The following is a 7110-nucleotide window of genomic DNA, read 5'->3' as shown; positions in this document are numbered from 1 at the left end:
TGTAATATCAAGAAGGAAAGAATAGGGAAGAAAAAGGGGGGAGGAATGAGGAGGGAGCAGAGAGAGGGAGAGAAAAAAAAAGAAAATGAAAGAGGGGAGAGGGGAAAAAAAAAAAAAAAAAAAAAAAAAAAATCGTATTCAATTTACGACACATAGGTAGAGGGACGTATATGCAGGGATGTTTTGGATGGATGGAGTTGGAGGGGGTGAACATTGGTGGGCAGGGTGCACGATTTCTGTAATCCCTCAGAGCTCAACCTCGAGGAGGAGGAGCCGGGGGCCGGGAAAAGGAAAGGAGGGCCACGGCCAAGGGCCTCAAAGAGGCCAGTATTTCCTCCAAGGGAAACATGGGAGGGGAGGGAGGGGGAGTAGGGAGGGGTGGGATGGGGGCGGAAGAGGGTAGGGAAGATTGGGAGGGGGAGGGATTAGTAGAAGGGATGGGGGGACTCCAGAATGCCGTTAAATATCTAGAAGAATAAAAAAAAAAAAAAAAAAAAAATGTCGGAAATAAACATAATATCTTATAATGTTAGGGGCCTAAATGCACCCATTAAGCGTGCAAATATAATGAAGGAGCTTAGTTTATTGAAGGGGGATGTGGTAATGTTACAGGAGACTCATCTCACCTTAGATGCAAATCGCAAAAATATGACACAATTTTATCCGATATGGTATTTTGGAGATTCTCCAATTAGCCGAGTGAAAGGGGTCGCTATAGGTTTTGCCAAAGAGATTAGGTTTATAGAAGATGAGAGAAAAGCAGATACAGAGGGCAGATACTTATTCCTGAGGGGAAAATTGAATGGAGCAGAAATCTCATTGGCCAACATATACTGCCCAAATAAAAATCCAATCCGCTATGTAATGAAAAAGATAACTGAGTTCATGGAGTTTAAACGGGGAATAGCGATAATAGCAGGGGATTTTAATTTTCATATGGATCCAGATTTAGATAGTACGTCTCGTGCACAGGGGACCGGAATGGCATGGAGAAATAAACTGAAAAAAAAACTCCATCAGTCTCAATTAGTAGATGTATGGAGGATACAACACAACAAACAGCAGGACTATACATTCCGCTCCTCTGTACACGAGACCTACTCGAGGATTGATTTTTTTTTTTGGTTGAGCATAGGTGTTTAGAAAATATAAGTAATTCTAGCATAGGAATAGCAACCTTCTCTGATCACGCGCCAGTATCACTACGACTAAAAATAGGGGAGAGACGGGAAAATAATAGGAAGTGGAGGCTCAATGAAGAACTCCTACAAGATAAAAATATAGAAACCAGAATAAAAATAGAACTGGAGGAGTTTTTTGAAATAAATCTAACAGAGTACGTCTCGGAGTCCATAGTCTGGGAGACTCATAAGGCGTTTGCGCGCGGTGTATTAATTAAGATGGGGGCGGAAAAGAAAAAAAGAAATAAGGATATTAGAACAACACTCATAAAAGAAATTTATAACCTAGAACAACAACATAAACAAGAGAGAAACAAAGATACTTTATTAAACTTAAATATCAAGAGAGAAGAGCTAAGAGAGCTAATAGAACAAGAAACTAGAAACACATTTAATCAAGTAAAGAAAGAGAGGTATTTATGGGACAATAAACCAGGGAAACATTTAGCAAATTTATTAAAAAAGAAAAAAAGTGTTAACTACATTGAGAAAATACAAACAAGTCGGGGTGAAGTAGTGCATAAAACCAGCGAAATAATGGAAAGCTTTAAAGAATATTATGAAAAACTTTACTCAATTAAGAAACAGGAATCTAAGGAAGAACTAAGATTAAAGGAAAATAAAATTTATGAATTTCTAAAGGAAATAGAGTGGGAGGTAATATCTGAGGATAATCTTAAGAAGCTTGAAGCCCCGATCTCGGAAGAGGAAATCAGAGAAATAGTTAAAAACGCACCAAATGGTAAAAGCCCAGGACCGGATGGCTTACCAGTTCTTTATTATAAAAAATGTATTGATATCTTGGCCCCGAAAATGTGTTTGTATATGAACGGTTTAGGCGATAAGTGGGACATGGGTAAAGAAGCTATAGAAGCTACTATTACTTTAATTTTGAAAGAGGGGAAGGACAGCACACTATGCTCGAATTATAGGCCAATCTCTCTATTGAATTGTGACACCAAGATTTTCTCCAAAATATTAGCAGAGAGGTTGAAGGGAATAATGAAAGACCTGATCCACCCTGACCAGGTCGGCTTTGTACCAGGACGGGAGGGGAGAGATAACGGGATCAGAACATTGCTAGCCATTCATAAAATTAGTGATAGTGGAGCCCCAGGTCTACTCTTGTCAGTAGACGCGGAAAAAGCGTTTGATAGAGTAGACTGGGGCTTCATATACAAGACATTAGAGAGAATTGGAATAGGTCCAAAAATGTTAAAATGGATTAAGGTATTGTATAACAAACCTGGTGCAAGAATAAAGATTAATGGGACCCTTTCCGGTGCCTTTGAACTCTACAACGGCACAAGACAGGGATGCCCCCTTTCCCCCTTATTGTTTGTCCTAGCCTTAGAACCACTTTTAAGGAAAATAAGGAAGAATCCGAATATAAGGGGTATAGAAGTTGGACGGGAGGAACACAAACTCGCGGCTTATGCGGATGACATTCTGTTTTACCTAACATGCCCGAGAACAACGTTACCAAATTTACTAAAACTAATGAAACAATACGGAGAACTCTCTAATTTTAAAATGAATCCAACAAAATCCGAAACCCTAAGTATTAATATAGCTAAGAAAGATCAAAACATTTATCAAAAGGAGTTTCCATTTGTATGGGGGAAAAAGGAAATACAATATTTAGGGGTAAAAATAGCAATCTCAAAAGAGAGGATTTATAAAGTAAATTTCGTCCCTATGCTGGAAGATATCAAAATAGAAATGAGTAGACTCACTGCAGGTCAGATATCCTGGGGGGGGGGGAGAATGAACATTTTCAAGATGGTAATATTGCCTAAAATTATGTATAAGATACAGATGTTACCGATAGCTCTACCCCAGAAGTATTTTAAGACTCTACAAACGATTTTACTAAAATTCGTGTGGCAGGGTAAAAAAGCTTGTATCAGCTGGGCAACCTTAAAAAAAAATAAGACACAAGGGGGATGGGGAGCACCAGACATTACAAGCTATTATGAAGCAGTAATACTCACAAGAGTGATAGATTGGATTAGGAACACTAAACAAAAAAGGTGGGTAAGTATGGAATACCAGATGAGTAATGCCCTATTAGGGAGTATCATCTGGATCCCAGATAAATATAGGGAGTTAGGTAAGCAATTACATAGCATTACACGACACGCTATCAAAATGTGGGACAAAGTTCACAAGAGGGAAAAATGGGATTTTAATTCACCATATATGCCATTAAAAGACTCAAAATATTTTCCACCAGGGTTAGAGAAGATATCTGGGAAATGGATTAAAAAAAAAATGCCCAGCTGAAGGATGTCATGACGCAAGATAGATTAAGTACCTACGACGAATTAAAGGACAGAGGGGAGGTAATAGAGATAAATGAATGGCGGTATGGCCAGTTAAAAAATTTTTTTGAGGCTCTCCCACAGCCGTGCAGATCTGAGGAAAACCTACGTCCCCTAGAGAGAATTAGTCAAGGAGAAGCAGGGAAAGGAGTTATCTCAAAAATCTATAAAAATTTTATAGAAGTAGATCAATTGGACATTCCACCATATATCAAAAAGTGGGAGGAAGAATTGGGATCCTCTCTGAGCAATTTAGAATTAAAATAAATATGGAGAAGAGTACATACCTCGTCAGCAAATAGTAAAATAACTGAACTAAACTACAAATGTTTGATGCGGTGGTATATTACCCCAGACAAGGCACACAAATATAAAAAAGAAGCCTCTGAACTGTGCTGGCGTGGATGCAGACAGATCGGTGATATGGCTCATATATGGTGGCAATGCCCAAAAATTAAAATATATTGGAGAAGGATTAGACAATTAATTACCGAAATAACGGACATAGAGATTCCAGACGACCCCTGGGGATGCTTGCATCAGAGGATTAAATTATCTATGAAACAATATCAGAGAAGTCTATTACCCCATATGCTAACAGCTGCTAAAAGCCTGATCGCCAGTCACTGGCAAGATAGGGAAAGCCCATCCATTAAAGAATGGTGCAATAAAATAAACTCCATTCAAAATCTAGAATTTTTAAGGTTAGGGGATATAGACGGTTTAGAGGAATATGAAAAGACCTGGTCTAAGTGGATAGAGTTCAAACTTTCCATGACATTTGCGGAGCTAATGGGTGCTTAGGGCTTAGGACCGTGAGGATTTTTTATATTTTTAAGGTCGGAAATAACATAATAAAGTAATAAGACAGAAAAACAAGAACGATCAGAAGTTATATGAAGGCAACTGGAGGTCCAGGGGGACGGATGGGGGGGAGGGAAGGGGTGGGGTAGAAGGGTTATAATAAATGAGGTAGAAAAGTTTTAAAATCGGTAAATGTAAACAAAATATATACTTGTTCCTTTTGGGGAAAAAAATAAAAATAAAAAATTATATGTAAAAACTTCCACATATGATGCAAAACCTGGAAGGAGACATGGCGGATAAATGAATGGCGGGCAAGTCTCGCTACCTTCCCTCTGCTAATGGTTTAGACTGAAGTGAAAAAAAAAAAAAAAAAAAAAGAAAAAGATAAGTGATGAATTAAACGGAACTGAAACGGCTCTTTTTTGGGAACTAGGCCTAAAGGAGAGATTCTGAAGTTTTCAAAGGGGGGGTGATCAAAAGGACCTTCCATCCTACCCGCCCTCACTTCTTTCAAAAGTTTAGATTTTTCCACTATAGGTGCCTCCCTGACTGATTTAAAATTTTCCACAATATGGCAACCACTACCTTCAAAACTTGGTACGTGGAAACCTTCAGAGAAACCTTTAATGAGAAGGGAAGCCATCTGCTGGTTTGGATACACCTGCAACCAGGGGGACATGTTTAGGAATATCACTGGGGTAGCCGCTTTTGGGAACCCCTTCTCTCGTGTGGGCCTGTAGCTTCCGAAAACACTTCGATACTGGATGGTTCCCAGCACAAAAAGCGCATTCGTGTTTATTCTTCCATGCATTAGCCTATTTACATTGTGTATCATTAAAGGCGAAACACAAACCTTTCTTATAAGCGCCACCAGCAGGGGCCTGTGGTGCGGTAAGTGTGCTTGACCGTACGAAAGGCTGCTTCTGTGGTAAAAATAAATTGAGCCACAGACCAACATCCTTTGATCCCCATTGTAAAGATGGCTGAACCGCTAATTTTTGCCTGAAAGCCTCATCATATGTCAGCCAAGATATACCACTGAAGCTTCTGTATGCCTCCAAAACGATATCTATATGCTGAAACAAAAGGGGGCTTTTTTCTGGGGATCTCTCACATAATACACTAGCGTAAATGAGAAAGGCTTGTAACCACCCATAAAAGAATTTGATAACTAGTTTACGCTCGTCCTGCTTCTCCTCCCTCCTCTCATATCTAGCAAACTCCTTGGAGGGAGGAAGAATAGTGGACAAATCAATATACTAATTTCTCCAGATTCTCTCTTTAATGTTCAGAGGTAAATGAAACCCTAATGGAGATAGAATACATGGCATGCACTCTTTGGAAATCCTGTCAGTATGCTTAACATTGCTATCAGTACAAGGGGTTTGAGGCACAGGTGCAGGGTCATCTGACCAAACCCTTGCCTCATTGCTGACTGACCGTAAATTAGGAGGGGTAACCTGCTCTTTCATTACAGAGATCAATTTCTCAACAGCTGTAGATAAAATAGATAACTGTGTTGCCGTCTGGCACTCACCCTCCAATCCCTGAGCAGACTGGGCTCCAGGGAACGCTACAGGCACCTCACACCGCACAGGAATGCTGCCGGTTTGCTGAGTATTCTGCTGAGTGGGTAGGCTCATGTTCCTCCGACCTTCCTTGCCACCTCTGCGGGAGTTTTGGCTGTTTCCAGGCGTGCTGTATTGCTGTGAACAAACTTCAGCAGGGCGCGCTGTGGACTTGTTGTTCCTCCTCCGACCTCCAGGGGGGCTGCTGATCCGCGCTCTGGCTTCTGAAAGACAAGAGAGGAGAGAGACTGCAGACATCGTTGGTCCTGCAAGGCGCAGGGCTTACGCTCCTCCTCTGCAAACGCCTTCTTTTGCTGGTCCTCTGCCCAACGCCTTCCTCTTCCTCCGCTTCATCTAGGCCTGTCATCTCCGGAACGGTGACCGTCGGGAACTCCGCCTCTTTTACCCGGAATGGCTGCATGCTGTATGCGCTCGGCTCGCTCGGTCCTGATGCAGGGACGGTCTCCAAGCTGCTGGCATCCAAGTTCATCTCATCAGGTAGGCATAAGCAATGCTGGATCCACTCGGCGCCGCCCGAACCCTCCGCTTTCTTAATCAGCTGTTGAATCAGGGTTTCCATTGTACGCACCGTCCGGGGAGCTCCTCCTGCTATAGTTTTCCTGGTCACCGCCACCTGACCCATAACGCACAGACCCTTATATAGGCCAGAACCAGCTCCAGAATTTTCTAGCTAACCACCTGACCTATCAGACCCAACCACTGACCCAGGCTGCCAGCTTTCCAGAACCCTCTCTTAACCAGCTGTTCCTAATCATCCTAGCTAACCCAGCTGATAATCCATTCACCTAACTATCTGCCTGACCCAAAATAACCTTGCTGGCCTCAGGCTTACTTAACTTTAAACTTTTGACCCCCTTACCTGCATGCCCCTGCCGTGGACCCATGAGGAAAGGAGAGCCTAAATGGCTACTCCCTTTCCTTTCCCACTCCTGGAGATGACTAGAAATTAACTAATAATTAAAAATTAAGATCTGTATTTGAAAAAAAACATATTTTTCAGGCTATATAAATTATTAAAAAATATTCATGAGATCAGCATGAAAAATGTTACAAAAAGTTAGTCAGAACTCTGTGTGAATATCAGCAGCAAAATAAGATCATTATTGTTCATTTATGGACCATTCAAAAGATGATTTAAATGCGCAGCATTTAAACGATGCAATCATTTTTGCTGCGTGACGAATGTGCTATCTCCACGAACGCTACTTT

The sequence above is a fragment of the Rana temporaria genome, chromosome 11 (genome assembly GCF_905171775.1).
Source record: "Rana temporaria chromosome 11, aRanTem1.1, whole genome shotgun sequence".
NCBI lineage: Eukaryota > Metazoa > Chordata > Amphibia > Anura > Ranidae > Rana > Rana temporaria.
This window is presented reverse-complemented; position numbering follows the sequence as displayed.